The sequence below is a fragment of the Hevea brasiliensis genome, chromosome 6, assembly GCF_030052815.1.
Source record: "Hevea brasiliensis isolate MT/VB/25A 57/8 chromosome 6, ASM3005281v1, whole genome shotgun sequence".
In the NCBI taxonomy this organism is placed as follows: domain Eukaryota; kingdom Viridiplantae; phylum Streptophyta; class Magnoliopsida; order Malpighiales; family Euphorbiaceae; genus Hevea; species Hevea brasiliensis.
In genome coordinates this window covers 47,870,873-47,890,510 of record NC_079498.1, presented here as the reverse complement: position 1 = coordinate 47,890,510, position 19,638 = coordinate 47,870,873, and the positions used below count along the sequence as shown (strand labels likewise).

General features: G+C 37.5%; 1 non-coding gene across 1 annotated transcript; it reads right to left on the bottom strand.

The window, feature by feature from the left end:
* Positions 1-18,970: 18,970 nt before the first annotated feature.
* Positions 18,971-19,077, bottom strand: LOC131181060 (small nucleolar RNA R71). The gene has a single exon (XR_009149687.1). It is a non-coding gene; the product is annotated as a small nucleolar RNA R71 (small nucleolar RNA).
* Between the last annotated feature and the right edge of the window lie 561 nt (positions 19,078-19,638).

Below are 19,638 nucleotides of genomic sequence, written 5' to 3'. Positions count from 1 at the left end.
TTCTGAAGAAACCATGCCCAAAAGACCAAAGCAAGAGGACCAAAACTCAGCCCCAATCCGGATACCCTGCACTGAATTCTGAAGAATTGACCAAATGAACAGTAACTGTTCATTTGGCCATAACTCACTGTAGATTTGGTCAATTGGCCTGAAATTTTTACAGCAACAAGTTAAGACATAGACAAACAACTTTCATGAAGGAACCTACCCCAAATTATGGCCAGAACCCATTCAACCAAGTGACTCAATTTACTGTTCATGCACTGTAGATATGGTAAATTTCTGCAGAATGCATATCCGGACAGCTTGGGTTTTTGAGCCATATCTGGAGCTACAAAACTCCAAATGGAGTGATTCAAAAAAGGAAATTCAACTAGACAAAATAAGGAACAACTTTCATGTTTTACATTTTCTCAAATTCCAACAGTAACAGTGTCCAATGGAACAGTGAAGTTGACTCACCAAAATTGAAAAATCTGTTTGTGTTGAGTTACACTTTGGAATGGCAAAAACACTTAATGCCAACAAGTTTTAAACACCAAATGTGGTATGTTGGGAGTGCCAAAGTTGATGTACACATTTTTATTCTAAAAGTCAACATTTTTGTTGACCAATGATGAATAGTGACACCAAAAAAGTTGAAATTCACAAATTGACAAATTTAAGAGTTTCAAATGCCCTAGTATACCTAACAAGATTGGTTTGGATAGTTTGGCATGCCAATAGGGTTCAGTTAGCAGTACTGCACATGGAAAAAATGCCATTCTGTGATTTCATGGCTTTTAGCCATTCTGACTTTGCATTGAGACTTGGCCTTGTGCCTGATATTATTTACAGCTTGTTAGCTGTTCTGTTGCACACCGGGAGATGCATATGTGACCGATGGTGTGATGGCCCGAGGTACTAGGTACCCAGGCGCGGTTACCCGTTATCCAAATCCGATGCCTAGTGTAGGTTACTTGGGGCAACCAAATGAATAAAAGTGAACAATGTTAATGAAACAATGAATATATCAATACCAAACAAAGAAAGCATACACATTCTCTACACATTTATTTTCTTGCTATTTTCTTTTATTATATTATTGCACCACTAAGCATTATTGCTTAGCGCGTTGCTTTTGCCACGCGTAGGTACTGGAGATCCCAATCGCGAGCCCAGTAGACCACAGACTGGGTGAGTCCATCCGGCAGTTCTGCTCAGTGTCCGTGTCACTTCGTCACCTGCAGTGCATTGGTAGGACACTAGATGTCATTTTGTCATTTTGTAATTAACTTTTTAATTTCTCATATGTATTTGGGATTTATGTAATTTATTTTGAGGTTCATGTAAATAATAAAGATTTATGGTCATGTATGGTATTAATTTGAGTATTTAATGGTTGTTTATATATGAGAACCCTGAGAAAGGGATGTTTTGAGAAATGAAAAGGTTGTTGAGACCTGAAATTGACAAATTATTGAGATATTGATATTGAGTTTTGTTGATAATATTGGAGTTGAGTATGAATGAAATTGTATATTGGAAGTGTTTTTAACAGGTTCCGAAGAACTGTTTTCTCCATTTTTAGCCGGTACTCCGCCGGATTTTCCTTAAAATCTTCGGAACCTCAAATGAATAATACTTTTGATAAATGGTTAAAACAAATCATATTTCATAAATTAACTTTAAAAGCATGACACAAATTAAGTAAGGTATATTAGAGAGTGCCAGTACACCGTGTGGCATTACTTACTCGGGTATACTGTACACGGGTAAGGGGTGTCACAAATAGGGTTTAGTTTCCTTTAAAACACTCTTTAGTTTGCTTGAAAGAGAAATTAAAGGAAATCAGAATTAACTTCCTTCAAACTTGTATTTTCCTTAATGTTGGCTTTGCCTATCCAAATCCCAATGAAATTTACTTCATGAACCTCAACTCTGGAATCAATTTTTACCATTAATTAATTAAATCTTTTGTCACTTACTGAAATTTTAGTAAATTAGTATAGTGCTTAGAATTTTAATTGCTTAATTCATTATAATTTCCTTATTTTTCCAATTTAATTTGCTATATCGCTTAGTCTATTTTTGGCACAAATTATTGATAGCCCAAATAATCGTGACTTTTATAGTTTGGTACTCAAACAATAAATCTCTATGGAATGACCCATATACTTGTGGCGTACGCAACCAAGTTTTTGGCGCTATTGCTGGGGATTTATTGTCACACCCTCCCCCTCTGTAAGGCATAACATGATCCCATAGTATACCTAATGAATTACCAACTTCGTCTACTGATAACCCATTAAATACACTATAAGGGATTTTAAAACTTTTCTTACTTCTTTTTACAGTGGTGAGCACTATTTACAGATATTAAAATTTTTTTTGAACTAAAGGGAAACAGTTAACGCATTTGAAGAACTAACAATTTCTGCAAAAATTTTGGCAGAGTGCCATCTGTATTTTGAAATAAATAGTTCTTCAAAAACCTGTAAAAAGCACTTAAAATATATTTCTCAACCTCAAACTCCAACATTTAGTCAACTCAAATCCACAATAATTTTTCAGTAATTTCAAAGGCTGAGATAAAAGAAATATATCACAATATTTACAAACCAAAATAATTTATAATTTATTTTACAACTTCAATGTACAATTTTAATTTACAACTGCTCAAAACCAAGAATACTATATACATACAGTGAACATACATTACAATACAAAATGCAAACTATGGTATACTCATTATACCCAACGATCTCTCAGTGTAGTACTAGCAACCTAGTCTGCTGCCTTGTCAGTCTGTCTACCTGCGACAGCAATGAAAAGCTATCGCTGAGTAAAATTTACTCAGTGGTGCACAATAACAATTTGAAATGCGATATATAAATCTTTTATTGACAATTCACAAATCAAATAATTCACAATTCCATTTCACAATTTACAAAGTTCATATAACACAAATTTGATCAAATAATTGAATAACACAGTTTTGCCAATCAATAACACCATTTGATCAAATAACTGAATAATACAGTTTTGCCAATCAATAACACCATTTGATCAAATAACCGAATAATACAGTTTTGCCAATCAATAACACCATTTAGGCCATGACACAATTTTTCCGCACATGACGTGTTGTACACCACGACAAGACACACTCACCCCAATAATCGAAATCAATGAGAGAGGAAGCTAGCTAAATAATGAGTACTCATCCATACTCACCTCAGACTGGCAAGTTAAAGAGGGAGGAACATAATCACAGTCACCCCAGACTGATAAGTCAAAGAGGGAGGAATATAATAACAGTGTCATGCCAATTGTGAATCAAAACAATTCCAAATCATAATATGTCATACAATTCCCAAATCACATTTTATCTCAAAATTTCCATTTGCAAAGTGGCCAACACAATAATTTTCAAATAATATTCCCAAAGCCAAAACAATAAAAAATTATTCATAACTCATTTCTCCAAATAAATTTTCTGGTAAAAGTAGTGAATATAAAAAGTATTGTGCACAAACACAATTTAAAACTATAATGTTCAAATAAATTTTTAAGTAGAAAATAAGAAATCAAAATTATTGTGCACAAACACAATTTAAAACAATAACATACAAATAATCATAATTTATTTCAATTGAAAAATTCAAAAGAAATAACTATTGTGCACAAACCTCTGATATATGCCTCTTGGTTCTGACTCAGTGTTTCCTTCCCCTTCCCTGAGTCTTTGCTAACTGAAACACATAATTTGAAGTGTTTCAGTACTCATTTAAACTGTCTCTAACAATAAGGCTTAATACTAATTTATTGAATTCTATCATTTCCTTAATCAACCTAACATGTTGACCCTCGATGCAGTCTAGGTGAATTAGGTTTTAATGTTACTAATATGTCACATTTTATAGCCTTTTAGTGTTGATACATGTTACCCAATTCATTTGCATATATACTGCATTTTATTACAATTTGATGGATTCTGGTATACTAATTTGACCTAACTAGATGACCTAGTTCCATCAGTTTTCGGGTTTCGGTCAAAACTACAAACTTGTAGGTCTATGTCTTATTGCACGCAGGGCAAAATTTCAGGTCATTCTGAGTTATGTAGACCAAGTTATGCTCATTTTACTATTGCTGGTCAGAATGTACCAAAATGGTCATTTTAGGTCATTTTTAGGTCTCTTTTGGTTCGACTAGTTTTTAGACCTGAACTTATGCAAGCTATTTGACTTGCTTATGATCATTTTTGGGCTTTGGTGTCTTCATAAGAATTGTAAATATATGTCCTAACTATTCATGGTAAAAAGTTCAGGTCAATTGGACTTGTTTTGAGTGAGTTATGGCCAAAATACTAATTGTTGCCCAAATGGTCAATTTTCAGGCTTTCAATGCACTAATCCGGATTTGGTCATTTCTCAAGTTACCTTCCAAGCAAAATTTTGGTAAGCTTCCTTCATGAAAGTTGGCACATTTTGTGCCTAGTTTCACCTCCAATTGGTCTCATACCAATTGAAGCCACACACTTAAGGTTCTAAGCCAAAAAACACACTGCCCTGCTATACACTCTTCATCACTCATTAAATACACATCCTATGCCTACCAAGTTAACTCTTACATGTCATTTCTGTTTTGTACCTTACCATTAACACATTTCACAACACATTTTTGGTCATTTCGGCAGCTTGCAACCACACTCAATATGCACATTATAGTACAGAATTTACCAAGTCGAAATTACAAACAATTTAACCACATAACCTAGCTCATTTACATGTCCAAACTCACACCTTCATACATATGTACATGCTGCCATAACAAGCACCATAATTCAACAATAAAATTCCATAAAACAAACCATGAAACAACATTTTTTTGGTCCACACTTCAAATTGCCGAATTGTAATCTTCTTCAATTAGCTTTCCAAGCTTCCAAAGTCAAGTCTATATTCACATATACATTTAGTATACATCACCCAATTTATTCCTACACACATAAACACTTCATTAACACTTTAATCTACCATTTACATGCAAGGATAAACTGCCCTTATTGAAGTTCCATGGCTACCAAAAATATACGTCTCCCTTAACTCAGCAAACTTCAAAAATCCTTCCACAATTCAACTACCCATAACACCCACACAAACTTTAATGAAGCAAGCATTAAAAATACCTACTTACCACTTTTGAAACTCTTCAAAACTTCTCCAAAACTTGATCATGGGAGAATGAAGCTTCAAGGTGGGATGGCAATGGAGGTTTCTTCTTCACCATTTTCGGATGGTTCTTTGGAAGTTTGAGGAAGATGAATTTCTGCTGTCCAAATGAAGGTTTAGTGGTCCACTTTAGGTGTGAGTGGACCACTAAGTGAGAAATAAATGTTTTTTTATTCTTAAGTTTCCTTATTCCCACATTAAGCTCCTATCTTTTGCTATTTACATTAGGTACCACCAATTTAATTTTTCATGACATTTTCCGAGTGCAATATCATGTATTTTTAATGGACATTTAGGTCAAAAGACAACTCAGGGTGTCCAATGACCACAATTCCCCTGTTCGGGTTGCATTCCCGATTTTTCGGTAACACAGTTTTTATCGTTTTCTCGATTTCTCGTTTTTCTTTGTACTAATTAATTAATTTTTCTTTGATATTTCTAATGGTATTTATACTTCAATAAATGTTCATTTAAGTCTTAAAAAATTTTCCAGGCTTTCCCGCAGTCTAGTGCTAGTTAACGGTCCATGCCTCGACTTCCCGGTGCAGTCACCCATCGCTAGGGTTCTCGGCTCGTTTAACTTGGTTACATTTCATTGCTATTATTTTTTCTTTGTTTTTCTTGTCTTTTCTTTTCTTGTATTTCATTATTCTATGTCTCATCACTAATATTTATATATAGTTCTAGGCATTCTAGCTGTCCAGACAGACACTAGTCACCGGAACAGTAGAATGCACTACCGAACATAGGGGTGTTATAATTCTCCCCCCCTTAAAATAAATTTCGTCCACGAAATTTTACCCAATAGCCATCTTACAATAGTCATATGTTTATTTTCTCCTTTCTATATGATCGTATAATCTTCTTTCCCTCGAATTTGTATAAGACTTTTAACAATCTAATACAACATTTAATTTGTTTGTATAACACCAATCTTCTCTTACTATTGTGCTGTCTAATATTTCGGTTCATGTTCCTTCTTGAATGACCCTTGAGGTCATGTTAGAATGATTTATCTAGTCATTGGTCCTCTGACCATTCTAGTCAATAGTCTTCCTCACATTCGTAATATTTCTTTGTTATATCTGAACCAACTGTTCAAATTTCTACTTCCATAACTCTTTTTATCTATAATATTCTATAGCTTACTTCCTTTTGTACTAAACTATAACCTTTCGATTTTCTAACTTTTGAGTTTTAAATCCCTAAGTAGGATTTTCAAACTTATTTCTAACAATTAAATTATGTTCTGGCATAACTACACCAAAACAGATGTCGTTGGCAACTATTCTCATCTTGGTGTACTATCGAGTAGTACGTAGCTCTACACAATAATCTCAAGTCAGTACTATAATCTGCAGCTTACAGTATAAACATCAAGAACATTGCATAGTTACTACGATACATTCCAATAGGTTAAACTTTCCTATCTTTTATCCTTTTCGAATTCACTAATATCCGAGACTTATTCTGATTATCATTGATAATTACTAACTGTAACATCTTTGCCCTCATCTAGAGCAATTCCATTACTATAACTTACTTTTAGGTAACTAACAAATTTTATTTTTTTTATATGAGGGACAGCAGGAAGGCAAACAATACTGGTGCTAACATAAAAGTATGCAGACCCCAGGTCAAACAATACATATATATATTAGTTACTAGTTTAGAGAGTACCAGCAATGATGTCAAAAGTCTCAGCCTCTTCCCTCTGTTGTATAGCGTATACTCTAGCTGAAGCATCACCCTGTTCTGGCTGATTCGCAGTACTCTGACTTCTAGGTGTACTACCCCTACCTCTATCTCTGCCTCTACTAACTGATGGTGAACTCTTTGGGGTAGAAACTTGGGTTGATCCTTTTGGTGTAGTAAATGATCCAGAACGACATGGATTTACACAATCCCTAGCAAAATGATCAGTCTCTCCACAATTAAAACATGCTCCTATAGCTCTATAACATACCCCACTATGTGGTTTACCACAAGTTTCACAAAGTCGATCTGACAGTGCATTTCTGGGTTTCTACTGAGTTTGCTGATCGGATTGAGGTGGTTTCTGTCCAGAAGATCTATCTCTATTAGACTTCTTACTACCTCTGTTGTGTCCCCCAAATTTTTTCCTCTTTCCAGTAAGACCACTAGAACTATGTTCTACTGACTTTCCCTCTTGTTCTGTCTTCTCTGATTTCTTTTTCTCAGGGGCCGCTTCAGATTCAATTCTTTCTAATTCTAGTGCTTCAGAAATAAGCTCAGAGAAGTTGTTATGTTTGAATCCGACCACTTGTAATTTGATACTAGGCTTCAAGCTGGTTTCAAACCTCTTACATCTCTCCCTACTAGTAGAAAGTAGACTTGCTGCATAATGGCTCAGGCAGAAAAATTCCCTTTCATATTCAGCCATCGATCTACTCCCCTATTTTAGACTTAGGAACTCTTGTAGCTTCTGGTCCACATAAGCATCAGGGATATATTTTTGTCTTAACTCCCATAGAAAATCATTCCATGTTAGCACTGAAGGTTCTACCAGACTATGGGGAATGGTTTTCCACCAATCATATGCATCCCCCTGTAGCAGAGACACTGAATATTCAAATTTGAGCTCCTCTGTGCAGTGCAGTTTCTTGAACACCCTATCCATTCTCCCTAACCACTGTTCTGCCTCTAGAGGATCTACTGTCCCCTTGAACTCAATAGCCCCATATTTCATCAATTTGTCATACTGCCTATCAGAAGACTGTGGTTGTACCACTGGTGTCTGTAGTGGGACTTGAGTAGGCACGTTACCAGCCATCTGTTGGAACATTGCAGCCATCTGCTGAGCGAACTGAGTAGGGAACTGTGGTACTGAAGGGGCTAGTGTGACTGATCCACTGACATTGTGTATGGCTGGGGCATCCCCTTACACCTTAGCCTCTATCAATTGATCGACTGAATGATCACCCTCTTCCATAGTTAATTTGAGGATCTTAGACCTCCTGAGCAAACAACACAAGGAGATTTCCTCCCGTTAGTGCATTTTTATAATGTAATGTACTGTATGTATCAAACAATGACATTGAGCAGTTGTACTATGAAGAAAGAATAATCAAATTATAGGTAAAAAAAAAATTTAAAAACCTTACTCTGATACCACTTAAATATGTCACACCCTACCTCTCTGTAAGGCATAACATGATCCCGTAGTATACCTAATGAATTACCAACTTCGTCTACTGATAACCCATTAAATACTCTACAAGGGATTTTAAAACTTTTCTTACTTCTTTTTACAGTGGTGAGCACTATTTACAGGTATTAAAATTTTTTTTGAACTGAAGTGAAAAAGTTAACACATTTGAAGAATTAACAATTTCTGCAAAAATTTTGGCAGAGTGCCATCTGTATTTTGAAATAAATAGTTCTTCAAAAACCTGTAAAAAGCACTTCAAATATATTTTTCAACCTCAAACTCCAACATTTAGTTAACTCAAATCCACAATAATTTTTCATTAATTTCAAAGGCTGAGATAAAAGAAATATATCACAATATTTACAAACCAAAATAATTTACAATTTATTTTACAACTTCAATGTACAATTTTAATTTACAACTGCTCAAAACCAAGAACACTATATACATACAGTGAACATACATTACAATAAAAATGCAAACTATGGTATACTCATTATACCCGATGATCTCTCAGTGTAGTACTAGCAGTTTAGTTTGCTGCCCTGTCAGTCTGTCTACCTGCGACAGCAATGAAAAGCTATCGCTGAGTAAAATTTACTCAGTGGTGCACAATAACAATTTGAAATGGAATATATATATCTTTTATTGAAAATTCACAAATCAAATAATTTACAATTCCATTTCACAATTTACAAAGTTCATATAACACAAATTTGATCAAACAATTGAATAACACAGTTTTGCCAATCAATAACACCATTTGATCAAACAACTGAATAATATAGTTTTGCCAATCAATAACACAATTTGATCAAATAACTGAATAACACAAATTTGCCCATCAATAACACAGTTTGATCAAATAATTGAATAATACAATTTTTCCAATCAATAATATAATTTGATCAAATAACTAAATAATACAGTTTTGCCAATCAATAACACCATTTGATCAAATAACCGAATAACTCAGTGTCGCAAGGGATTTTGCGGTCGCCTGGACGATCACTCACCGAAGTGGGAAAAGTGAGGAGTCGCCACCTTAGTTTTGAGGGAAACTAAAGAAAACCATTTGGGAAGATAAATTAAAAATGAAACCACTTCAAAACAGAGATTCTAGGTTCGGGGTCCGTAAACGGGTGGGGAAGGTGTTAGGCACCCCACCTCATCCCTTAATAAGGGTAAGTAGATTTAATTTTGCGTTCTTTATAAATTAGTTAGGAGGGCTTGAATGGGAATGTTAATCCTTTTGGCTAAAGGAACATTTGATTTCTCACTGAATTTGGATCACCCAGATACACAAGTAAATGAGACAACCTTAGTGAATTGACGTTACGAATTTTTTTAGTTTTGAGATTATTTTGCGTACGGGTTAAGATTTGGTGTGAGAATCGGATAAAAACCCTCCTCCGATCTCTATTTAATGGTTATTTATTAAAACCTTGAGTAGAGACCGGATGAGAACCCTCCTCCGATCTCTATTTAATAGTTATTAAAATTTTGAGTTGAGACCGGATAAGAACTCTCCTCCAATCTCTATTTAATGGTTATTTATTAAAACTTTGAGTGGAGACCGGATAAGAACCCTCCTCCGATCTCTATTTAATAGTTATTAAAATTTTGAGTTGAGACCGGATAAGAACTCTCCTCCGATCTCTATTTAATGGTTATTTATTAAAACTTTGAGTGGAGACCGGATAAGAACCCTCCTCCGATCTCTATTTAATAGTTATTAAAATTTTGAGTTGAGACCGGATAAGAACTCTCCTCTGATCTCTTTTAGATTAACAGGAGCCTGAAAGGGACTTTTCCGATCTCCCGAGTTTTAATTTCAGCTACATGACGTAAGAGCCTAAAGCTAAGGATTCTGGCATTCAAAGATGCTGGGGATAGGGCTTCTCGATACCTTTTGGCTAGATGGGGAAAACTAGACTTGATTTACCGACCTTCCATGTATTCATTTTACCAATATCTATTAATGACCGATCTATTCTGTTTTGTTTATTTTGGTTTTATTCCACTTTATGACATCTTTGTCGAATTGCTGTTTACGTCAGCCTAATAGTTTGGCTATCTTCCTGACGCATTATTCAGGTTCTCTCTTTTAAAAGAGATCCTTAAGTTACAGTTACCTACGTCTTACTGGACCATTTACACGCTACTAGGAGCTAGAGAACTTGCATTCAGAAATGACGAAGATTAATAAAATGACGGACTAATCACTAAAGAGATAACTCGAGAGTAACATTCTTTTGGGTCCTTTTGCACAAAATGAACTTGGAGAAATCACATACGTGAGAAGAACAAAGAAAGTGCAAAAAATAAATGTAAACACTTAGTAAAACAGCAATATGAGCTCTTACCTGTGAGGAGCCAAGTCTACTGAAATAGCTACGGGGTGGCAAATAGAGATAAGACAGTGGACTGATTAGCCTGAGAGCTGATGTTCGTCGGGAAGTGAAGGGAGCTTAGCTAAAATATAATCAGATTAAGATAAAAACCGAGTGGAATGAAGTTTAGCTTAGACAGTGGGAATGAAAACAGAGATGATAAAGGGCTGAAAGTGAGGGTGTGACCAGATAATGAACAAACTGGAAATGTAGAGTTCCAGTATTCAGAATCCTTTTCAAGAAACACTTCAGAAAACTAGTTTCAAAAGTTTTTCCAATCAACACTTCAAGGTAGCGGAATAACAAACTAAATGAAGTTTTCAGAGTTCTTCCGCTATAATAACAGCCTCTTTTTTTGTCCGTCCGTCCCCTAAACAGTTTTTTTCATGCAGGTATTTATAGGAATCGGGCGCTCCCTGTGAAGGGTCAGGATTTATTTTGAGGGAGATGGAGGGTCAAGATTTCGAAGGACATGATCGGATGTCCAGGAATTAAAGAGAATCAAAATGAATGGCTGAGATCCCTCTTCAGAACGTTTGTCCTTTTCTTCTTTCAATCTGACGGTCCCAGATCTTCTTGTCCGGAACGATCTAAGGGCTAAGAGCGAAAGACGCTGGTATTGTCGTCTTCTCTCTTGATCCAAGGGTTCCGGGTTTGTCCTTACAAGTGAGATCAACGGTGGGGATTGGGATGTACAGGACTGTCATGACATACCCTGGCACCTGTCAGCATTGTGGGAGATTCTTAGGCGTGCGGTGGAGATCTCGCCTGCAACGCTTTAACTACCTCGGCTCTGATTCTGACAACGGTTATTTGGGATTTGTCTTATTCCTTTTGTCTTCCGATCCCTCCTCTTTCTGATCTCTTTCACATGTTCTTTCCGATCTTTCATGCTGGTCTCCCATCTTCCGATCTATTATTCCGATCTTTCCCTTCCTTAGGTCCGGTCTGGTCAAAGCATTAATTGCCCCTCGATTCCCGGCGTTAAGCCGTTTCGCTTCGACAATAAATGCTCATTTTCCCCTATATATACCCCTGTCGACAGAGACATTTCCTTCATCTGATTTTCCTCTCTTCCTTCTTACTTTTCCTGTTCTAGCTGCTCCGGCGGTCGTTCCGGCCATGATGGTGGTTTTTTGATCCCTCTCCGATGGACTTCCTTATTCCTCGACTGAAAATTTATGATCCCGGTGATCAGATAATAGCGATAACCTTATCTGATGATGGTGAGAGAACTGAATCAATTAACCGATCTGGATCACGGACCTCGATCGTGCCAATCTCGAGTCGTTCAACTGGCATAATCGGCGAATCGATTTTGGTCGAGCAAATTGCTGATGTTCCGCCGGCCCTTGAAGGTTGCTCTCCCAAGTTTATTCGGCTTCTCACCACATTGAGTGTTCCGACAGCGGCTTTCCCCCACATTGGGTGTTCCGACAGCGCCTCGGTTCTGGTCGGTGACACCCCTTTGGATCAGTCACAATGTGACATTCCGATCCCTAGAGATCGCCCAAATGATGTATTTTGTTTTCAATGCAATCCGATCTCTAGAGATCACAGAAATGATGTAATCCAATTTTAGTGTAATCCGATCCCTAGAGATCGCCCAAATGATGTAATCCGATCTTTTGAAAATAAAGACTTTATTTTGTCGATTATCATCTTATTATTTTTGCATTGATTATTTTCCGATCTCTAATGTGATTATCCGATCTGGTTCTTTACCTGAATGACACTTAACTGATCCTTTATTCAAAATATTCAACTTATTATGCCGATCTCCAATTAACCGATCTCGGAACATTCGAATATTTGAGAGAAGTGTCAGAACAGCTGTCGAGTCCCACCAATCGATGCGTTGCCTAGAACCTCGCGAGCATTAAATGCTCAGACTAGTATAAATAGGGGTGGGAGGGTTAGCCAGTTGTTCTCTCATTCCATTTTCAATCTCCTACTCACAACTTCGAAGTTCTCTCGTTTTCTCAAGTTCTTCCGACGCCGATCAGACTCCGGTAAGGGCTTTGATCTTCTTTTTTAGTTTAAGTTCTTTATTTCTTTTGAAAATGAGCGGTGCCGAAGGTCAAAGAGCGGCGAGCCCTCCTTCCATTCAGTTCTCATGGTCGTCCGATGAAGAAGAGGTAGTCGGGCCAAGCACGCAACCTGAACCTCCTAGGGCTTCCGCCTGTGCCTGGGGCGGTCATACCATCAAGGCGCACTGCTTCGTGGAGGGAGACTCTCCCTATAGATGAGCTACCGTCGGTTCTTCGAGTATCCGATCTGCAATCGTTTAGCCAAGAATACAACATTCGGCCTGATTTGTACGAGCTAATCAAGTGCCACGGCGATCTTCGTGTCGATCACTCCTTTGAAGAGAATGACATGGTTATCTTTATCGAGGAACGATTAAAGGCCGGTCTTCTGCCCCTTTAGATGACTTCTATAAGGAGGTCCTAAAACTTCACCGAGCGTGCATTGCTCAAATTCACCCTAACTCGTGGCGGATCTTGGTAGCCTTCCGAGGTCTATGCCGAGCTAAGGGAATCAGACCTACGGCTAAGGTGTTCGCCGAATCGCATGCACTAACTCACGAAAGGATGACGAACACTGGTTCTTTCAGGCGAAGCCTCATTGCGGGCTCTTTTTCGATCTGCCCTCATCCCTTAAGAATTGGAAGAACCGTTTCTTCATTCTGAGGAGCAAAGATCCGAGTTGTTTTGAGGACTTCCCCCGTAGCTGGTGGTACCAGGGGCCTTTGCTTCCGAAGCATATTACCCTGAACCAGGAGGAAAGCTTAGTAGTGATGGATCTGAAGAGTCTGGCCGCCACTCAAAAGTATTCTTGTTTGGATGCGGTGACTGCCGAGTTGCACCATTGGACTATTCAACTACTCACCGGCCAAGACCGCGAACTTCCGCTCTCTGACCTCGGTATTGGTATTTTCTATATCTCAGCTCTCAGGACCTTAGCGATCTCACTGACCTTTTCTTTATGCAGGTATGGCGGGTGGTGAGGGTTCTAGGAAGCGGAAGAAGGACAAAGAGATCTCCCAGAAAATAAAGGAGATGAAGCGTTCGGAAATGCTTCGAACACCTGGTCATGAATCTAGGGAAGTACAAGGGGACCCGCCTCAACCTTCGGATCTGCCGACCGCTGAAGCTGTCCGATCTCCTCCTAGATTGGAAGAGCAACCTCCAGCTCTTCCAGTTGTTCCAAGCACGGAAAGGGGTCCTTCTCAATCTTCTGGGAGGACCTCTTCTCGTGGCGCTCAAAAGCTAATCGAGTCCCTGAAGAATAACCGGACTGTTCGGGAGAACCCCGGTTTTGCCCAAGTCTTGGGGTCTTCCATCTTTCTTCGGGAGGATCGAGACAGGCTATCCTCGAACAGCCTTGATGATATCTTGACTCAATCCATGAGCCTGAACGTGGAGTGACTGGTGAATCAGACCATGGTTTGGGAAAAGGTTCAGCGTCTGGGTAAGGAGATCGGGAAGAAAAATCAGGAAGTGGCTTCCCTCCGATCCCAACTTTCATCCGCTCAAGATTATATATCTCAAGTTGAGGGGCGGGCGAAGTTTTATGAGGACAGGGTGGCCGAACTAAATCTTGTTTTGGCTGAAAGGAATCGGGTTCTCGGAGAAGTCCAGGCGCTACAGGCCAACGAAGCTGCTCAGGTCGCCCAACTCATCGAAGAGCTTAAAGAGAAAAACGGGGAGCTTAAGGAGAAAGATGAAGAGATGGTGACGGGAATAGCCGGGGCCTATGTGAATGCTCACAAGGACCTCTTGGCCGAACTCCAGAAGCGTTACCCAGAGGAGGACTTCTCTTGGATGGCCGACCTGGCTCCTGGGGGTGATGATGAGGACAGTGAGGAGGAAGCCGAGGGTGAGAGAGAGAGTGAGCAAAATGTAAATCAGGCTGGGGGTGACCCTCCAGCTGAATAGCTTGTACAAAAAATGAAATAAAATGGGCTGTCTCTTTTGTTCAATGAATGGATGTGATTGGAAAATCTCTGAATTGCCTAAGTATTTGATTGTATGAGCATAGCGAAACAAGAACTAAATGCAATTATTAATCTAAGTATAAGAGATCGGAAAGCACAATAAGCATGAGATCGGTGGGGAAGAAATGCTGAATGGGACTTGATTAAAATTGAAAATTTAACTTGAACACTTAAGATTGGAATCCTTATTAAACCGAACCAAAACCTTAGCTCTTAAACTTTCGAAAGGGAGATCGGCAATAAAACGGGTAAGAAAAGATCTAGTGCTAGTTCATTTATCAGGAATATACTTGACGGGTCCTGAGTTTCGACAATGGGTTTGAGAGATCGATGAGCGATAGACTGGTAAAGCTTTGACTGATGCGAGAACTTAACAATTTGATTTAATTCTTTGCGGGGAGAGATCGGAATTGTGACAGCCTATCAAAGAGGGATCGGAAATGTGATTAGCTGTCCGAAGGAGACTTAGTACCGGGGATCGATTTCAAAGTTTTATTGATTTTGGGGATCGGCCAAAATATGGTGTCGACACTCAGTTTTGCCAATCAATAACACCATTTAGGCCATGACACAATTTTTCCGCACATGCCATGTTGTACACCACGATAAGACACACTCACCCCAATAATCGAAATCAATGAGAGAGGAAGCTAGCTAAATAATGAGTACTCATCCACACTCACCTCAGACTGGCAAGTCAAAGAGGGAGGAATATAATCACACTCACCCCATACTGATAAGTCAAAGAGGGAGGAATATAATAACAGTGTCATGCCAATTATGAATCAAAACAATTCCAAATCACAATATTTCACACAATTCCCAAATCACATTTTATCTCAAAATTTTCATTTGCAAAGTAGGCAACACAATAATTTTCAAATAATATTCCCGAAGCCAAAACAATAAAAAAAATTTTATAACTCATTTCTCCAAATAAATTTTCTGGTAAAAGCAGTGAATATAAAAAGTATTGTGCACAAACACAATTTAAAACTATAATGTTCAAATAAATTTTTAAGTATAAAATAAGAAATCAAAATTGTTGTGCACAAATACAATTTAAAATAATAACATACAAATAATCATAATTTATTTCAATTGAAAAATTTAAAAGAAATAACTATTGTGCACAAACCTCTTATATATGCCTCTTGGTTCTGACTCAGTGTTTCCTTCCCCTTCCCTGAGTCTTTGCTAACTGAAACACACAATTTGAAGTGTTTCAGTACTCATTTAAACTGTCTCTAATAATAAGGCTTAATACTTAATTTATTGAATTCTATCATTTCATTAATCAACCTAAGATGTTGACCCTCGATGCAGTATAGGTGAATTACGTTTTAATGTTACTAATATGTCACATTTTATAGCCTTTTAGTGTTGGTACATGTTACCCAATTCATTTCCATATATAGTGCATTTTATTGCAATTTATCGGATTTCGGTATACTAATTTGACCTAACCAGATGACCTAGTTCCATCGGTTTTTGGGTTTCAGTCAAAACTACAAACTTGTAGGTCTGTGTCTTATTGCACGCAGGGCAAAATTTCAGGTCATTCTACGTTATGTAAACCAAGTTATGGTCATTTTACTATTGCTGGTTAGAATGTACCAAAATGGTCATTTTGGGTCATTTTTAGGTCACTTTTGGTTCAGCCAGTTTTTCGACCTGAACTTGTGCAAGCTATTTGACTTGCTTATGGTCCTTTCTGGGCTTTTGTGTCTTCATAAGAAGTGTAGATATATGTCTTAACTATTAATGGTAAAGATTTTAGGTCAATTAGACCTGTTTTGAGTGAGTTATGGCCAAAATACTAACTGCTGCCCAAATGGTCAATTTTCAGGCTTTCAATGCACTAATCCGGATTTGGTCATTTTTCAAGTTACCTTCCAAGCAGAATTTTGGTAAGCTTCCTTCATGAAAGTTGGCACATTTTGTGCCTAGTTTCACCTCCAATTGGTCTCATACCAATTGGAGTGACACACTTAAGGTTCTAAGCCAAAACACACACTGCCCTACTATACACTCTTCATCACTCATTAAAAACACATCCTATGCCTACCAAGTTAACTTTTACATGTCATTTCTGTTTTGTACCTTTCCATTTACACATTTCACAATACATTTTTGGTCATTTTGGCAGCTTGTAACCACACTCAATATGCACATTATAGTACAGAATTTAGCATGTTGAAATTACAAATAATTTAACCACATAACCTAGCTCATTTACATGTCCAAACTCACACCTTCATACATATGTACATGCTGCCGTAACAAGCACCATAATTCAACAATAAAATTCCATAAACCAAACCATTAAACAACATTTTTTTGGTCCACACTTCAAATTACTGAATTGTAATCTTCTCCAATTAGCTTTCCAAGCTTCCAAAGTCAAGTCTACATTCACATATACATTTAGTATACATCACCCAATTTATTCCTACACACATAAACACTTCATCAACACTTTAATCTATCATTTACATGCAAGGATAAACTGCCCTTATTGAAGTTCCATGGCTGCCAAAAATATACCTCTCCCTTAACTCATCAAACATCAAAAATCCTTCCACAATTCAACTACCCATAACACCCACACAAACTTTAATGAAGCAAGCATCAAAAATACCTACTTACCACTTTTGAAACTCTTTAAAACTTAACCAAAACTTGATCTTATTGCTGCCTATCTACTGCCCAAGTGGTGTAGAACAATTTTAGTAAAGGAAAGTGCAAGGAAATAGGCTTGGATCATGGGAGAATGAAGCTTCAAGGTGGGATGGCAATGGAGGTTTCTTCTTCACCATTTTTGGCTGGTTCTTTAGAAGTTTGAGAAAGATGAATTTCTGCTGTCCAAATGAAGGTTTAGTGGTCCACTTTAGGTGTGAGTGGACCACTAAGTGAGAAATAAATGTTTGTTTATTCTTAAGTTTCCTTATTCCCACATTAAGCTCCTATCTTTTGCTATTTACATTAGGTACCACCAATTTAATTTTTCATGACATTTTCCGAGTGCAATATCATGTATTTTTAATGGACATTTAGGTCAAAAGACAACTCAGGGTGTCAAATGACCACAATGCCCCTGTTCGGGTTGCATTCCCGATTTTTCGGTAACACAGTATTTATCGTTTTCTCGATTTCTCGTTTTTCTTTGTACTAATTAATTAATTTTTCTTTAATATTTCTAATGGTATTTATACTTCAATAGATGTTCATTTAAGTCTTAAAAAATTTTTCAGGGTTTCCCGCAGTCTAGGGCTAGTCAACGGTCCACGCCTCGACTTCCCGGTGCGGTCACCCATCGCTAGGGTTCTCGGCTCGTTTAACTTGGTTACATTTCATTGCTATTATTTTTCCTTTGTTTTTCTTGTCTTTTCTTTTCTTGTATTTCATTATTCTATGTCTCCTCACTAATATTTATATATAGTTCTAGGCATTCCAGCTGTCCAGACAGACACTGGTCACCGGAACAGTAGAACGCACTACCGAACATGGGGGTGTTACATTTATTTTGTTTTATATTAGACGATTGATTGTTTGATTAATTTGGGCATTTTATTTTTTATTTTAATTTCTTTTCTTTATCATTTTACTTTGAGATTTTCTTTTTTTGGTTTTTCAGGTACATATCTTTTATATAAGAAGAACAAAAAGTGTAGAAATTGATTTAATTTTTTATCCTAAGATTGAAAGGACAGCTAAAGCTTTAAGAGCAAAGTCTAAAAGAAGAAAAGCTGAACTCAGAATTCAAAGACAGCAAGAGCAACATCAAGAGCAACAAGTGATAGAAGCTATGGCAAACAACAACAACCGATCAATTAAGGATCATGATTTTCCTAGTTTTGGAGATTTTAGACCGAGTATTATAAGGCCTAGAGTGGAAGCAAACAACTTTGAGTTGAAGCCCTCACTTTGTTAAATGGTTCAACAATCACAGTTTGGGGGAGGTCTTACTGAGAGTCCACATGTGCACCTTGCACATTTTCTTGAGATTAGTGACATGCTGAAGATAAATGGAGTGTCAGATGATGCCATCCGGCTGAAATTATTTCCTTTTTCTTTGAAGGATCGTGCTAGAGAGTGGTTGCATTCATTACCTTCGGGTTCAATAACTACTTGGGATGAGTTGTCACAAGCTTTCTTGGCTTATTACTTTCCTCCTAGTGAGACTGCAAAATTGAGAAATGAATTAACTTCTTTCAGACCAAAGGATGATGAGAGTCTCTATGAAGCTTGGGAGAGATACAAGGATCTTCAAAGGAGATGTCCACATTATGGAATCCCTAAATGGATGCTAGTTTAACATTTCTACAATGGTGTTTCTCCAGCAATTAGAAGTATAATTAATGCATCTTCAGGAGGTGATCTTATGGAGAAGTCAGAAGATGATGCTTATTCAGCATTGGATAAAATTGCTTACAACAATTATCAATGGAGCTATGAAAGAAATGAAATAAAGAACCACCAGCTGGTGTATATGAATTAGATGCCATGAGTATGTTCAATGCCAAATTTGATGCTTTAACGAGAAAAATGGATAAGTTAAGCATGAAGGTTGACTCATCAATTGGAGGATCTAGTCATACAGAAGATGTTGGTGCAGGAAATATGCATTGCATCAATGATTTTCCTTCCTATAGGCAAGAGTTTGGAAATGAGCAAGTTGATTTTATTGGGAATTACAATCAGAAACCAGTTGGTAATCCTTTTTCTGCTACATATAATCCAGCATGGAGGAACCACCCTAACTTTTCTTGGGGAGGTCGACAAGGGCAGAAACAGAATTATCAACAACCTCCTAATTTTCAGCAATAACAGTAGAATTTTCAGCAAAACAGAGTA